An 18,470-nucleotide genomic window follows, 5' to 3' on the forward strand; every position below is an offset into this window, starting at 1 on the left:
GCAACGCTCGCGCGTGTAGTCAGGGTGTAATACATTAAGTCTGAGAACGCCAGGACAGAGTCCCCACGTTGGAATGGCTACAATTCTACAGGCCACGGAGACCATACAGCTGTAGTTTTGGCTACACGGCTAGAAATGGTTAAACTCTGAGACTATCGATCATGACAGAATAAGAAACGTATAATTACTAGTCTGCAGCTGGAAATTACGTAAGTCAAGTATGAAAATACCGCCAACCGCCGAAACATCTATTCTATGTGAAAACCATGGGTACGCCTGAGGTATCCATTATCAACACAACCAGAGACTTTCTGTCGATTTACTCTCCAGCAGACGGACTGGATTCCAACAGACAAGACAACAACATATGGGCGTAAATATATACATTACAATTATTCTCGAATGAGCGGCCGTTCATGTGCAAAGGATTAGCATTTCAATGAATATAACTATCAACTGTGTGTAGTGAATCCATTTTGTCTTTCCTGCTCTTTCTCAGTCTCCACCCCTTTCCTTTGTTTACCAAGCCGCCATATCGGCTTGGACCGCTAGGGACTTTTTCTTTGTATCATGTAGTAACTCAAATATCTACTGTTGGTTAGTTATGTGTTTCGGTGTGATTATTTAGTTAGTTAGTAAATCAATAATTAAGCCAATTTGTATATCGCTGATTCATGATTTAGGCTAGGTTTTGTGCAGATATCCAAGGGTTTGCGAAGTTCAGTAATGAGAACTGAGGTAATAAAAATACATTAATGAGAATGACTAATCGATAAGATATGAAAATATCTGAAGATATCTGAAGACATACAATAAAATGTAGAAGGGGGTACAGTGGTTGAGGCCAAAATTATGTTCAGTAAGAAAGCGGGGCAGAGGAGTGAAAGCTTGTCAGTACTACTGATGTTTCGGAAGTTTTTGCCTAAGAAAGTACAGATGGGCTTCTTGAGTTTCACTGTCAGCAACTTTTTGGGTGACATCCCGAAAATCGGTATTCTCACGTAAACATCTGTAGCGTCCAAACAGTCAATGTACTAATATGACCCATCAATGGAAAGGTGAGACTCTCACGAACATGTACACTTACCATTCAAAAGTTTGGGGTCACTTATAAATGTCCTTGTTTTTGAAAGAAAAGCTCATTTTTCGTCCATTGAAATGACATCAAATTGATCAGAAATACAGTGTAGACATTGTTACTGTTTTAAATGACCATTGTAGCTGGAAAAGGCTGATTTTTTTATGGAATGTCTACATAGGCATACAGAGGCCCATTATCAGCAACCATCACTCCTGTGTTCCAATGGCACGTTGGGTTAGCTAATCCAATTTCATCATTTTAAAAGGCTAATTGATCATTAGACAACCCATTTGCAATTATATTAGCACAGCTGAAAACTGTTGTCCTGATTAAAGAAGCAATAAAACTGGCCTTCTTTAGACTAGTTGAGTATCTGGAGCATCAGCATTTGTGGGTTCGATTACATGCTCAAAATGGCCAGAAACAAATAACTTTATTCTGAAACTTGTCAGTCTATTCTTGTTCTGCGAAATGAAGGAAAGTCCTCAACCGGCAGCTTCATTAAATAGTACCAGCAAAACACCAGTCTCAACGTCAACAGTGAAGAGGCGATGAGGGCTCTTCGATATTGCATGGTACGGACTTTCCAAGCTAGTCGGAAGACTTCCAGTTTGGTGCAGTGCCATTTCCATTTCCATTTTCTGGAAGCTTGCTTCAGGGCTCAGGTATTTTCTGTATACCAGGGAGCTAATGTGACAAATGTTTTTTGTTTTTAGGGGTGCAACTGCATCTAGGGTATTACGCAAGGTTACATTTATATCCTCAGTTAGGTGGTTAAACGATCATTTAAAAAAATATATATTATCTGCCATGACTACAAGGTCCGAAAACAATTCAGGGAACTCAGTGAAGAACGCTGTATACGGCCCAGGAGGCCTGTAAACAGTAGCTATAAAAAGTGATTGAGTAGGCTGCATAGATTTCATGACTAGAAGCTCAAAAGAGAAAAACGCAGTCTTATATATGTTTTTTGTAAATTGGAATTCGCTGTCGTACTGTAAATGTTAGTAACACCTTCGCCTTTGCGGGATGAGCGGCAATATGGTCCCTAGTGTAACCAGGAGGAAAGGCCTCATTTAACACAGTAAATTAATCAGGCTTGAACCATGTTTCAGTCAGGCCAATCACATCAAGATTATGATCAGTGATTAGTTCATTTTTTAATTTTATTTAAAAAGACAAGTCAGTTAAGAACAAATTCTTATTTTACAATGACGGCCTACCAAAAGGCCTCCTGAGGGGACAGGGGCCGGGATTAAAAATAAAAATATAGGACAAAACACACATCACGACAAGAGAGACAACACTACATAAAGACAGACAGAATGTGACTGGCAGAACAGGTGTTGTATGTGGAGGATGAGGGCTGCAGTAGGTATCTCAGATAGGGGGGAGTGAGGCCTAAGAGGGTTTTATAAATAAGCATCAACCAGTGGGTCTTGCGACAGGTGTACAGAGATGACCAGTTTACAGAGGAGTATAGAGTGCAGTGATGTGTCCTATAAGGAGCATTGGTGGCAAATATGATGGCCGAATGGTAAAGAACATCTAGCCACTCGAGAGCACCCTTACCTGCTGATCTATAAATTACATCTCTGGAAACTAGCATGGTTAGGATGATCATCTGAATCAGGGTTAGTTTGGCAGCTGGGGTGAAAGAGGAGCGATTACGATAGAGCAAACCAAGTTAGATTTAACCTTAGTCTACAGATTTGATATGTGCTGAGAGAAGGACAGTGTACCATCTAACCACACTCCCAAGTACTTGTATGAAGTGACTACCTCAAGCTCTAAACCCTCAGAGGTAGTAATCACACTGGTGGGGAGAGGGGCATTCTTTGGTGGTGTCCAGAACAAGGTTAACGGCAGAGAAAGCTTGTTGGACACTAAAAATGCTTTGTTGTAGAGCGTTTAACACAAAATATGAGGAGGGGCCAGCTGAGTGTAAGACTATCATCTGCATATAAATGGATGAGAGAGCTTCCTACTGCCTGAGCTATGTTGTTGATGTAAATTGAGAAGAGGGTGGGGCTTAGGATCGAGCCTTGCTGACACATCCATAACCTGAGCAGAAACCAGATTGCATACCAGAGAGAATAATATAGACATCAGGAAAGCCAGTCAGTTGATTATTGACAAGTTTTAACAACATTTTTGATAAAGAGGGCAACATAGAAATTGGTCTATAACAGTTAGGATCAGCTTGAACTCCCCCTTAAAATAAAGGATGCACTGTGGCTGCCTTCCAAGTAATGGGAACCTCCCCAGAAAGGAGAGACCGGTTAAAAAAGTCTGAGATAGGCTTCGTGATGAGATGATAGGGGGTGCAACCTTTTTTGGGGGTCAAGTTTAAAGAGCTCCTTTAGCACCTCAGACTCAGCGACTGCCTGCAGGTAGAAACTTTGTAGCGGGGCAGGGGAGCATTGGGTATGGAGGAGCATTGGGTATAGTTGCATTAGACAGGGTGGGAGATGAGGAAATGTTAGACGAGCAATGAGACATGGCTGAGTCAAATAGGAATCCTGGTGATTATTAAAAAGCTCAGTCATGTGCTACTTGTCAGTAACAACCACATCATCAACATTAAGGGACATGGGCAGCTGTGAGGAGGAGGGTTTATTCTCCAGGTCTTTAACCGTTTTCCAGAACTTCTTGGGGTTCTGGAAAAGAGAGAGACAACTGTTCCTTAAAGTAGCTAACTTTGGCCTTCCGGATAGCCTGAGTGCACTGATTTGTCATTTGCCTGAACGAGAGCCTGTCAGCCTGAGTATGCGTGTGCCGAGCCTTTCGCCAAATGTAATTCTTGAGGTGGAGTAACTCTGCCAGATCACAGTTGAACGAGGGGCCGAACCTGTTTTTTAATTCTCATTTTATTTATGGGGGCGCATTTGTTAAAAATACCACTGAAAATATAAAAAATAAGGTCGAAGCGTCTTCAACAGAGGGGATCATGCTGATTATATACCAATTTACAGAGGCCATGTCATGAAGGAAGGCTTGCTCATTAAAGTTTTGACAAATCAGGACAGGTCGTTTCACTGAGCAGCCACTACGAACACAGGCTGTAAAACAGTTATCACTAAGGTCATTACAGAAAACACATCCTGCCATTGTTGGGCTCAAGGGCTTTGACACCTCTCACTTCACACCTCAGTGCTAATTGAAGTTGCAACCGGATCTGTTCTGTCCTAGCAAGCTTGGTCGACTTAACTTAGCATTCAGTCCTTATAAAGTAAAATATATATCATTGTGATGTATTTTTCTTCTTGGCTTTAAAAGTAGCTTCAGACTAAACATTACTCACTCAGTTCCAGGTTGGATGGTGTTTTCAGGTTTCTGTTGTGCTTCTTTTGCTGGTCGTTGGTTTGCCAGAGCATTAGCTGTAAAGTCCTTGGAAATAAGAACCTTTGAACGTAGGAATCCTTCCAGGTAATTTTGTCCAAAATCAGGTTTCAGGTTTGGAGTTTTGATTTGGAGTGATGGTTATGTTGTGGAGGGTAGTATCCTGTATATGACCTTGCAGAAAAATCCAAGTTAATCTATCTCTAAATCTATATTTTGTAAAATCATGCTGAAAAAATGCAGGAGCCCATCTGCTCATGATCTCTCTACTCTCTCCCTCCATTCATTGACTACTGCTGCCTTGGAAGTGAGGGATCTAACATTAAGTAGCCCTATTTTGAGATATGGCAGGAATGGATGAGATCTTTATTCCAGTGAGATTGCTAAAGCGAACACCACCATGTTTAGTTTTGCCCAACCTAGATCGAGGTACAGACACGGTCTCAATGGGGAAAGCTGAGCTGACTACACTGACTGTGCTAGTGGCACACTCCACTAAGCTGGCAAGCTGGCTAACAGCCTGCTGCCTGGCCTGCACCCTATCTCATTGTGGAGCTATAGGAGTTAGAGCACTGTTTATGTTGATAGATAAGATGAGAGCACCCCTCTAGCTAGAATTGAGTCCGTCACACACTCAGCAGGCCAGGCTCGGTCCTGTTTGTAAGAGCCAATAATCGACAAATTCTATCTTTTGGGAGGGACAGAAAACAGTTTCCAGCGATTGAGTTGTGAGACTCTGCTATAGAGCTCATCACTCCCCCTAACTGGGAGGGGGCCAGAGACAATTACTCGATGCTGACACATCTTTTTAGCTAATTTAGATGCTGAAGCTATGTTACGCTTGGTGACATCTGACTGATTCATCCTAACATCGTTGGTGCCGACGTGGGTAACAATATCCCTATACTCTCTACGCTCACCAGTTTTAGCCTTATCCAGTACCCTCTTCAGGTTAGCCTTTACGTCGGTAGCCCTGCCCCCTGGTAAACACTGTATGATCCCTGGATGTTTATTTTTAAGTCTAATATTGCGGGTAATGGAGTCAGCAATGACTAGGGTTTTCAAGTTGTCAGAACTTATAGATAGAGGCTTCGGTGGCTCGGACCCCATAACGGGTGGAGGAGAGGCCTGAGAAGGCTCGGTCTCTGACTCGTTGTTTAATAGGGAAAACCGGCTGAAAGTGAATGAGCAACACCGATTGAGCATGCGGACAGCATTTCTTTCCAGAAGCCTTGAGAAAATTGACCGGCTGTGGGGACTGTACGGCGTGAATTGTACTACTATCTGTACTTACTGGTGGCACAGACGCTGTTTCATCCTTTCATACACTTAAAATGTCCTTTCCTAATGATTGTATCTGAGCCGGGGCTTCCAAAGGAAGTGGTTTAGTGCCAAAGATATAAAAAAGATCAGGATTTTGTAATTATAACTCTCAGATAAAGTTTGTTTTAAAGTGTTTTTTCTTTATCTGTTTTTCCATGTATGCATCTATTATTCAAGGCGCTTCTATGGGCGAATAGCAGTAAGACCAAATTCAATGTTTCATCAAATATGCAGTACCAGTCAAAAGTTTGGACACACCCACTCATTCCAGAGTTTTTCTTTATTTTTACTATTTTCTACATTGTAGAATAATAGTGAAGACATCAAAACTATGAAAAAACACATATACAATCATGTAGTAACCAAAAAAGTGTTCAACTAATCAAAATATATTTTATATTTGAGATTCTTCAAAGTAGCCACCTTTTGCCTTGATGACAGCTTTGCAAACTCTTGGCATTTTCTCAACCAGCTTCATGAGGTAGTCACCTGGAATGCATTTCAATTAACAGGTGTGCCTTGTTCTTTTTCTTTCCTTCTTAAACTGTTTGAGCCTACAAGGTAGGGGTGGTATACAGAAGATAGCCCTATTTGGTAGAAGATCAAGTCCATATTATGGCAAGAATAGCTCAAATAGGCAAAGAGAAATGACAGTCCATCATCACTTTAAGACATGAAGGTCAGTCAATCCAGAACATTTCAAGAACTTTGAAATATTCTTCAAGCACAGTTGCAAAAACCGTCAAACGCTATGATGAAACTGGCACTCATGAGGACCGCCACAGGAAAGGAAGACCCAGAGTTACCTCTGCTGCAGAGGATAAGTTCATTAGTTACCAGTCTCAGAAATTGCAGCCCAAATAAATACTTCACAGAGTGCAAGTAACAGACACATCTCAACATCAACTGTTCAGAGACTGCATGAATCAGGCCTTCATGGTTGAATTGCTGCAAAGAAACCACTACTAAAGAACACCAACCAAGTAGAGACTTGTTTGAGCCAAGAAACACGAGCAATGGACATTAGACCGGTGGAAATATGTACTTTAGTTTGATGAGTCCAAATTTGAGATTTTTGGTTCCAACCACTGTGCCTTTGTGAGACAAAGGTTAGGTGAACTGATTATCTCCGCATGTGTGGTTCCCACCGTGAAGCATGGAGGAGGAGGTGTGATGGTGCTTTGCTGGTGACACTGTCTGTGATGTATTTAGAATTCAAGGCACACTTAACCAGCATGGCTACCACAGCATTCTGCAGAAATACGCCATCCCATCTAGTTTGCACTTAGTGGGACTATCAATTGTTTTTCAACAGGACAATGACCCAATACACCTCCAGGCTGTGTAAGGGCTATTTGACCAAGAAGGATAGTGATGGAGTGCTGCATCAGATGACCTGGCCTCCACAATCACCTGACCTCAACCCAATTGAGATAGTTTGGGATGAGTTGGACCACAGAGTGAAGGAAAAGCAGCCAACAAGTGCTCAGCATATGTGGGAACTCCATCAAGACTGTTGGAAAAGCATTCCCGGTGAAGCTGGTTGAGAGAATGCCAAGAGTGTGCAAAGCTGTCATCAAGGGAAAGGGTGGCTACTTTGAATAATCTAAAATGTAACACTTTTTTGGTTACTACGTGATTCATGATTCCATATGTGTTATTTCATAGTTTTGATGTCTCACTATTATTCTATTTGACTGGTACTAATATATATATATATATACTGCTCAAAAATAATAAAGGGAACACTAAAATAACACATCCTAGATCTGAATGAATGAAAATCTTATTAAATACTTTTTTCTTTACATAGTTGAATGTGCTGACAACAAAATCACACAAAAATAATCAATGGAAATCCAATTTATCAACCCATGGAGGTCTGGATTTGGAGTCACACTCAAAATTAAAGTGGAAAACCACACTACAGGCTGATCCAACTTTGATGTAATGTCCTTAAAACAAGTCAAAATGAGGCTCAGTAGTGTGTGTGGCCTCCACGTGCCTGTATGACCTCCCTACAACGCCTGGGCATGCTCCTGATGAGGTGGCGGATGGTCTCCTGAGGGATCTCCTCCCAGACCTGGACTAAAGCATCCGCCAACTCCTGGACAGGCTGTGGTGCAACGTGGCGTTGGTGGATGGAGCGAGACATGATGTCCCAGATGTGCTCAATTGGATTCAGGTCTGGGGAACGGGCGGGCCAGTCCATAGCATCAATGCCTTCCTCTTGCAGGAACTGCTGACACACTCCAGCCACATGAGGTCTAGCATTGTCTTGCATTAGGAGGAACCCAGGGCCAACCGCACCAGCATATGGTCTCACAAGGGGTCTGAGGATCTCATCTCGGTACCTAATGGCAGTCAGGCTACCTCTGGCGAGCACATGGAGGGCGGTGCGGCCCCCCCAAAAAATGCCACCCCACACCATGACTGACCCACCGCCAAACCGGTCATGCTGGAGGATGTTGCCGGCAGCAGAACGTTCTCCATGGCGTCTCCAGACTCTGTCACGTCTGTCACATGTGCTCAGTGTGAACCTGCTTTCATCTGTGAAGAGCACAGGGTGCCAGTGGCGAATATGCCAATCTTGGTGTTCTCTGGCAAATGCCAAACGTCCTGCACAGTGTTGGGCTGTAAGCACAACCCCCACCTGTGGACGTCGGGCCCTCATACCACCCTCATGGAGTCTGTTTCTGACCGTTTGAGCAGACACATGCACATTTGTGGCCTGCTGGAGGTCATTTTGCAGGGCTCTGGCAGTGCTTCTCCTGCTCCTCCTTGCACAAAGGCGGAGGTAGCGGTCCTGCTGCTGGGTTGTTGCCCTCCTACGGCCTCCTCCACGTCTCCTGATGTACTGGCCTGTCTCCTGGTAGCGCCTCCATGCTCTGGACACTACGCTGACAGACACAGCAAACCTTCTTGCCACAGCTCGCATTGATGTGCCATCCTGGATGAGCTGCACTACCTGAGCCACTTGTGTGGGTTGTAGACTCTGTCACATGCTACCACTAGAGTGAAAGCACCGCCAGCATTCAAAAGTGACCAAAACATCAGCCAGGAAGCATAGGAACTGAGAAGTGGTCTGTGGTCCCCTCCTGCAGAACCACTCCTTTATTGGGGGTGTCTTGCTAATTGCCTATAATTTCCACCTGTTGTCTATTCCATTTGCACAACAGCATGTGAAATGTATTGTCAATCAGTGTTGCTTCCTAAGTGGACAGTTTGATTTCACAGAAGTGTGATTGACTTGGAGTTACATTGTGTTGTTTAAGTGTTCCCTTTATTTTTTTGAGCAGTATATATATATATATATATATATATATACACACACACACACAATGCATTCGGAAAGTATTCAGACCCCATGACTTTTTCAAAATGTTGTTATGTTACAGCTTCTTTATAACATTGATTATTTATTTATTTTACTCAATCTACACACAACACCCCATGATGACAAAGCAAAACATTAAAAATAAAAACAGAAATACCTTATCTACATAAGTATTCAGACCCTTTGCCATGAGACTTGAAATTGAGCTCGGGTGAATCCTGTTTCCATTGATCATCCTTGAGATGTTTCTTCAACTTGATTGGAGTCCAAAATGGTAAATTAAATTGATTGGACATGATTTGGAAAGGCACACACCTGTCTATATAAGATTCCACAGTTGACAGTGTATGTCAGAGCAAAAACAAGCCATGAGGTCGAAGGAATTGTCTGTAGAGCTCCAAGACAGGATTTTGTTGAGGCACAGATCTGGGGAAGGGTACGAAAAAATGGCTGCAGCATTGAAGGTCCCCAAGAACACAGAGCACACCATCATTCTTAAATGGAATAAGTTTGGAACCACCAAGACTCTTCCTAGAGCTGGCCGCCCGGCCAAATTGAGCAATCGGGGAGAAGGGTCTTGGTCAGGGAGGTGACCAAGAACCCGATGGTCACTCTGACAGAGCTCCAGAGTTCCTCTGTGGAGATGGGAAAACCTTCCAGAAAGACAACCATCTCTGGTGAGCACCCAGCTAGCACAGTGGATCTGGACCGATTCCGAGTCGGGGCACACGGCTGAGAGTCAGACTCGACCGATGTCATGTGGCCTGAGTCTGGGCCGCCTTCGGCAGTTTTACTTATGGCTAGGATGCGGGGAATTGAGCTCGGGTTGATTCCAGTTTGAGTTATCTGGCCCAAAAGTATTACTTGGGGCTCGGGCCGATTGTGGCTACTCTCTGGAAGATGATTACACTGGCTGCTTTATATAATTAGCATTTCATTATTTATTTTTCCATATTTTCTCATTGTTTCTGTGATCCAAAAATAGAATTAACATTGAAATTAAATTCTTTAAGAGTCCTGTGTAGTATTTTAGTGTTTTGATACTTTGTGCAAGGCAATTGATAAGCATTAAAAACGTTGTTGATAGACTGCTGCACCACTCGGGAGGCTCTAAGACACTGCATCGCTGTGCAAACTGTGTTGCTACGTATGCTGGTTTGAGACCCGTGCCGGCCGTGCCCGGGAGACCCTTGAGACGGCGCACAATTGGTACAGCGTTGTCTGAGTTAGGGGAGGGTTTGGCCAGCCGGGATGTCCTTGTCCCATCACGCTGTAACGAATCCTGTTGTGGACCAGGCGCATGTACACTGACACCAGATGTATTGTGTTTCCTCCGACACACGTTTTTTTGTGGAGGGATATAATTTGTATGTATAAAATGTATAATAGTAATATTTAAAATGACTAAATCGGGTAATTTTGTATACATTTATTTAAATTTGCATCGGGCTGCTTCTGGGCGATTCTGGTAAGATGCCAGCAATGTCGGCTGAACTCCGGTAGACGGAAACGGCCTGATGTACTTGGGCTGATTCTGGGCAGTCATTCATTTTGATTCCGGGCCGAGTCCGACACCCGATTCCGGGCCGATTGAATCACTTCCCGGCTAGCTGGGAAGGTGAGAAAAGTGTACAGTAGGGGTTGAACAGTAGTCCTATAAATTTTCCCTAATAATCCTCACTAATCATGGAACTGTGATGACAACGATCCAGTCGTCGTGAACCATGCTCCAGGCTCCAGGTTTAAACTGTAATGTATCGTCTGCATTCCATAATGATTCAAACAGGCAACATGTCACAAATTATTGCACAACTTGTAATACGTTAGCCTAATATGATCCACTATTGCTAGCGATCATCAGTAACAACCACATGAACGTGACAGAGAAAAGAAAGTTAAACTAACGATGTAATGGAATGATGCAAAATGTAAGGAAACAAACTCTAAAGTGAGTTATAAAATGTACAGTGCCTTCAGAAAGTATTCATAACCCTTGATTTATTCCACATTTTGTTGTGTTACAGCCTGAATTCAAAATAGATTCAATGTTTTTTTGCTCATCCATCTACACACAATACCCCATAATGACAAAGTGAAAACATGTTTTGAAAATGAAATTCATAAATATCTAATTTACATAAGTAGCCACACCCCTGAGTCAACACATGTTAGAATCACCTTGGGCAGCGATTACAGCTGTGAGTCTTTCTGGATAAGTCTCTAAGCGCTTTGCACACCTGGATTGTACAATATTTGCACATTCTTAAAAAAATTCTTCAAGCTCTGTCAAGTTGGTTGTTGATCATCGCTAGACAGCCATTTTCAAGTCTTGGCATAGATTTTCAACCCGATTTAATTCAAAACTTTAACTAGGCCACTCAGGTCAGGAACATTCAGCGTCGTCTTGGTAAGCTACTCCAGTGTATATTTGGCCTTGTGCTTTAGGTTGTAGTCCTGCTAAAAGGGGAATTCGTCTCCCAGTGTCTGTTGGAAAGCAGACTGAACCAGGGTTTCCTCTAGGATTTTGCCTGTACTTAGCTCTATTCAGTTTCTTTTTATCCCCCAAAAAACTCCCTAGTCCTTGCTGATGACAAGAATGCACATAACATGATGCAGTCACCATCATGCTTGAAAATATGAAGAAAGGTACTCCGTGATCTGCTGTGATGGATTTGCCCCAACATAATGCTTTGTACTCAGGACATAAAGTTCATTTCTTTGCCACATTTTTTTGCAGTTTTACTTCAGTGTCTTATTGCAAACAGGATGCATGTTTTGTAATATTTTTTATTCTGTACAGGCTTCCTTCTTTTCACTCTGTCATTTAGGTTAGTATGGTGGAGTAACTACAATCAGTGGTGTGTATTCATGGATGCCAAGCGAACCTTCCGTCTCTCTGTGTTTCATAATTTTGCTTAAATTTGCAAGAGACAATGTATTTCGCCGGATAAAGCTTCTGAGAGAGCGAAACAGCACCCCTCTGTCTCTGTATGTGTAGCTCATCTATTTGATTCTGTTTGGTCAAAAATAGTATGATATTGTTGGCGCCCGCAGCAATGAATGCAAGGGAAGCCAGGGAGCATTTGGCCTCCCTTGATAATTTTGTTATTCAATAGTGGCCAATCAGCGTTGAGCTAAACTGAGTGAGCTCAACCGTGAATGGTCCAGTCGCACAAAAAAAAGTCTCAAAGGAAGTCAGTTTGGATTTGGCTTCACACTAATCACACCAAGCCAAAAGTCATTGATAGAAAAAAACTAGAATTGTTGCATCTCGTTGTGTTGTTGTCCTCCGGTTGATAGCTAGCTAAAATTGTCCCTTTCCTAAATTAGCCATGGATGGAGATAGGGATTTGGACTTGAGTTTTTATTTAATTATCCGTACTGGCCATTATTATAATGGTGATTCTGATTCAACCATATATTCATACTTTGTGCCTCTGGCCTGATAGGATGGAAGTTCAATATGTAGCTAGAAGTAGTACGCTATTGTTAACTAGCTAGCTAATCATTGCCCATGAAAGGAAGTTATGCTAGCGAGCAAGCATTTTAGCCAGGTAGCCTAGGACAACAAAAACTAAAAGCATGTACTGTATGACAGTCATAGACCATTTGAGCAACATGAAAGAGAGGAGGATGGCATTGGCATTTCTCTACAAGTAAGGTGAGTCAGCATGTTTTTTCTACTTGAATTGTTGAAGTTGAAACGTTGCTTGAATAGCGAAGCCAGCTCCTGTTTTCTTTGCGATTTGCGGTATTTGTTCTAAATCAATAGTTAATTAGTAGTCCGAAAATGTCAGAAACATTAACTTGATTGACCATACTGTAGGTCATTTAACGGTTTGATACATACAATATACTTTGTTGCTCTCCGATTTTGTGATGAAACAAAGGTGTGATTGAATTTGTTCTGCCAGTGTCTACTTATTTTTGGCCTTGGGCCTATATATCACAGTGCAAAGCATATGAACTAACAGGTTATACAGTCGTGGCCAAAAGTTTGGAGAATGACACAAATATTAATTTTCACAAAGTCTGCTGCCTCAGTGTCTTTAGATATTTTTGTCAGCTGTTACTACGGAATACTGAAGTATAATTACAAGCATTTCATAAGTGTCAAAGGCTTTTATTGACAGCGTAGCCTAGTGGTTAGAGTGTTGGACTAGTAACCGAAAGGTTGCAAGTTCAAATCCCTGAGCTGACAAGATACAAATCTGCCGTTCTGCCCCTGAACAAAGCAGTTAACCCACTGTTCCTAGGCTGTCATTGAAAATAATAATTTGTTCTTAACTGACTTGCCTAGTTAAATAAAAGGTCAAATAAAAAAATAAACATGAAGTTGATGCAAAGTGTCAATATTTGCAGTGTTGACCCTTCTTTTTCAAGACCTCTGCAATCCGCCCTGGCATGCTGTCAATTAACTTCTGGGCCACATCCTGACTGATGGCAACCCATTCTTGCATAATCAATGCTTGGAGTTTGTCAGAATTTGTGGGTTTTTGTTTGTCCACCCGTCTCTTGAGGATTGACCACAAGTTCTCAATGGGATAAAGGTCTGTGGAGTTTCCTGGCCATGGACCCAAAATATCGATGTTTTGTTCCCCGAGCCACTTAGTTATCACTTTTGCCTTATGGCAAGTTGCTCCATCATGCTGGAAAAGGCATTGTTCATCACCAAACTATTCCTGGATGGTTGGGAGAAGTTGCTTTCGGAGGATGTGTTGGTACCATTCTTTATTCATGGTGGTGTTCTTAGGCAAAATTGTGAGTGAGCCTCCTCCCTTGGCTGAGAAGCAACCCCACACATGAATGGTCTCAGGATGCTTTACTGTTGGCATGACACAGGACTGATGGCAGCGCTCACCTTGTCTTCTCCGGACAATAATTTTCCGGATGCCCCTAAAACCTTCGGAAAGGGGATTCATCAGAGAAAATGACTTTACCCCAGTCCTCAGCAGTCCAATCCCTGTACCTTTTGCAGAATATCAGTCTGTCCCTGATGCTTTTCCTGGAGAGAAGTGGCTTCTTTGCTGCCCTTCTTGACACCAGGCCATCCTCCAAAAGTCTTCGCCTCACTGTGCGTGCAGATGCACTCACACCTGCCTGCTGCAATTCCTGAGCAGGCTGTGTACTGGTGGTGCCCCGATCCCGCAGCTGAATCAACTTTAGGAGACGGTCCTGGCGCTTGCTGGACTTTCTTGGGCGCCCTGAAGCCGTCTTCACAACAATTGAACCGCTCTCCTCGAAGTTCTTGATGATCCGATAAATGGTTGATTTAGGTGCAATCTTACTGGCATCAATATCCTTGCCTGTGAAGCCCTTTTTGTGCAAAGCAATGATGATGGCACGTGTTTCCTTGCAGGTAACCATGGTTGACAGAGGAAGAACAATGATTCCAAGCACCACCCTCCTTTTGAAGCTTCCAGTCTGTTATTTGAACTCAGTCAGCATGACAGAGTGATCTCCAGCCTTGTCCACGTCAACACTCACACCTGTGTTAACAAGAGAATCACGGACAAGATGTCAGCTGGTCCTTTTGTGGCAGGGCTGAAATGCAGTGGAAATGTTTTTGGGGGATTCAGTTAATTTGCATGGCAAAGAGGGACTTTGCAATTAATTGCAATCCATCTGATCACTCTCATTAACATTCTGGAGTATATGCAAATTGCCATCATACAAACTGAGGCAGCAGACTTTGTGAAAATTAATATTTGTGTCATTCTCAAAACTTTTGGCCACGACTGTAGACCAAACAACGCATTTATCACAACACATAGGTTTTAATATGGATTTTCTATTCGGCTTGGCTTCCCCAGTGATGTCACCCATGCACCGCTACGGTCTACAATGTTGTTGATCCATCCTCAGTTCTCCTATCACAGCGCTTAAACTAACTGTTTTAAAGTCACCATTGGCCTCATGGTGAAATCCCTGAGCAGTTTTCGTCTTCTCTGGCAACTGAGTTAGGAAGGACGCCTGTATCTTTGTAGTGACTGGGTATATTGATACACCCTCCAAAGTGTCATTAATAACTTCAACATGCTCAAATGGATATTTAATATTCCCCCCCAAAAATTTACCCATCTACAAATAGGTGCCCTTCTTTGCAAGGAATTGGAAAACCTCCCTAGTCTTTGTAGTTGAATATGTGTGAAATTCACTGCTGGACTGAGGGAACTTACAATTGTATTTATGTGTGGGGTACAGAGATGAGGTAGTCATTAAAAATCATGTTAATTAGGGCTAGGCGTCCCGTCAGCGGGACACCTGTCGACAATTTCCGGTGAAATTGGAGGGCACGCAATTCAAATAAATAATCATACAAATTATGGTTATTAAACATCTAGGTACATAGAAGTGTCTTATGTCGGATAAAATACTAAATTCTTGTTAATCTAACTGCATTGTCCGATTTACAATAGGCTTTACAGCAAAAGCATGCCATGCGATTGTTTGAGGACGGCGCCCCACATCAACATATTTTTCAACCAGCACAGGCTTCCTAAAATCACAAATAGCGATTAAAAATTCACTTACTTTTTGAAAAATTTCCTCTGATTTGCAATCCAAAGGGTCCCAGCTACAACATGCATGGTGGTTTTGTTAGATAAAATCCTTCTTTATATCCCAAAAAGTCAGTTTAGTTGGCGCCATCGATTTGACTAATCCACCCCGTTCAACATGCAAAGGAAGTCAGTTGGAAATTCTGAAAAAAAGGACCCTAGCCCTAAGAAGATTATTGCACCATACAACTTAAGCTATTTTTTTATCCTGAAGGCATTTAGGCTTGCCATAACAAAGAGGTTGAATACTTATTGACTCAAGACATTTCAGGTTTTCATTTTTTATGAATTTGTACACATTTCTAAAAAACATAATTCCACATTGACATTATAGGGTATTGTGAGTAGGCCAGTGACCCAAAATCTCAATGTAATCCATTTTAAATTCAGCCTGTAACACAACAAAATGTGGAAAAGTCAAGAGGTGTGAATACTTTCTAAATGCTGTGGCTCAGTTGGTAGAGCATGGTGTTTGCAACGCCAGCATGGTGTGTGCAACGCCAGGGTTGTGGGTTCGATTCCCACGGGGGGCTAGGCCCCAAAAATTTTTTTATGAAATGTATGCATTCGCTACCGTAAGTCACTCTGGATAAGAGCATCTGCTAAATGACTAAAATGTATGTGGAGATTTGTGAAATGATAGTATCTACATCAAAAATAACACCCCACTGAAATAGTATGAGCCCTGATGTCTGAATACATTCTGAACAATAACTAAACAGTTTCATCCTCACTATGAGAGCTGCATTCTGTGTGTATATTTTCTTGTTTGGGCAAAAGTCCATCCTCCGTGCTCGATCCTCCATGACCCGGAAACCAATAAGTGGTCAGGGAAACATCTATTCGTTAGTAGTCGTGTTTATGCTACCGGAGTACTTTGCTGATGAGTTTTGAAATCTCCCCTTTGAATCAGCTTTTGTTTTGTAAGAGAAAAGCATTCACACGTTTAAAAACAATATGCTACTTATCGTTTACAGTATATTTATAAAATGTCTTACACAACTAAGGACTAGATTCAATCAGATCAAGCGTTAACCGGTGTTAGCCGACACCTGCATACCTCATGTTTTGGCGGTGGAACTGCGTTGGAGCTGTCAAATCGGTGAGTAGCTGCTCTAGTGATCATTGTCATGAAGCCACACTCATACCACTCGTGTTAGAAGTTCAGAACGAGTGGGTGTAGCCTATATAGAAATAATGACACTCAAATAGAAAATCATTAAACAAAATAATGCAGATTTTTTTCACCCAAATCAAGGTGTAAATTACATCTCTACCAACCTGCAAAGCTGCTAAATAACAAAATGGAAAACTGCTATTAGGTCACCTCCTAAGTGTCTTGCGGTCTGCATGACTCCATTCGCTTCCTTGGACTCCTGTGTCTATATAAAGATGCAGTGTCTTCTGGGAGAAAAACATCACAAGCCATGGTTTCTTCCCAATAATTTCTCCTTCCTCATGTGTGCACTCATTCACAACTCCCCACAAGTTTAAAAGCATTGGCAATGTGTAGGCATTGGCTAGACGGAGTTTCCTTATAAACGCAGAAAAAAAAGAAACGTCCCTTTTTCAGGACCCTGTCTTTAAAAGATACTTCATAAAAATCCAAATAACTTCACAGATCTTCATTGTAAAGGGTTTAAACACTGTTCCCCAAGCGTGTTCAATGAACAATAAACAATTAATGAACATGCACCTGTGGAACGGTCGTTAAGACACTAACAGCTTACAGACGGACGGCAATTAAGGTCACAGTTGTGAAAATGTAGGACACTAATGAGGCCTTTCTACTGACTCTGAAAAACACCAAAAGAAAGATGCCCAGGGTCCCTGCTCATCTGCGTGAACGTGCCTTAGGCATGCTGCAAGAAGGCATGAGGACTGCAGATGTGGCCAGGGCAATAAATTGCAATGTCTGTACTGTGAGACGCCTAAGACAGCACTACAGGGAGATAGGACAGACAGCTGATCGTCCTCGCAGTGGCAGACCACGTGTAACAACACCTGCACAGGATCGGTACATCCGAACATCACACCTGCGGGACAGGTACAGGATGGCAACAACAACTGCCCGAGTTATACCAGGAACGCACAATCCCTCCATCAGTGCTCAGACTGTCCGCAATAGGCTGAGAGAGGCTGGACTGAGGGCTTGTAGGCCTGTTGTAAGGCAGGTCCTCACCAGACATCACCAGCAACAACGTCACCTATGGACACAAACCCACCGTCGCTGGCCCAGACAGGACTGGCAAAAAGTGCTCTTCACTGACGAGTCATGGTTTTGTCTCACCAGGGGTGATGGTCGGATTTGTGTTTAATGTTGAAGGAATGAGCGTTACACGGAGGCCTGTTCTCTGGAGCAGGATTGATTTGGAGGTGGAGGGTCCGTCATGGTCTGGGGCGGTGTGTCACAGCATCATCAGACTGAGCTTGTTGGCTGCAATGATAATCTCAACGCTGTGCGTTACAGGGTAGACATCCACCTCCCTCATGTGATACCCCTCCTGCAGGCTCATCCTGACATGACCCTCCAGCATGACAATGCCACCAGCCATACTGCTCGTTCTGTGCGTGATTTCCTGCAAGACAGGAATGTCCGTGTTCTGCAATGGCCAGCGAAGAGCCCGGATGTCAATCCCATTGAGCACGTCTGGGACCTGTTGGATTGGAGGGTGAGGGCTAGGGCCATTCCCCCCAGAAATGTCTGGGAACTTGTAGGTGCCTTGGTGGAAGAGTGGGGTAACATCTCACAGCAAGAACTGGCAAATCTGGTGCAGTCCATGAGGAGGAGATGCACTGCAGTACTTAATGCAGCTGGTGGCCACAC

Source organism: Salmo salar, chromosome ssa10 (assembly GCF_905237065.1).
Source record: "Salmo salar chromosome ssa10, Ssal_v3.1, whole genome shotgun sequence".
Classification (NCBI taxonomy): Eukaryota; Metazoa; Chordata; class Actinopteri; order Salmoniformes; family Salmonidae; genus Salmo; species Salmo salar.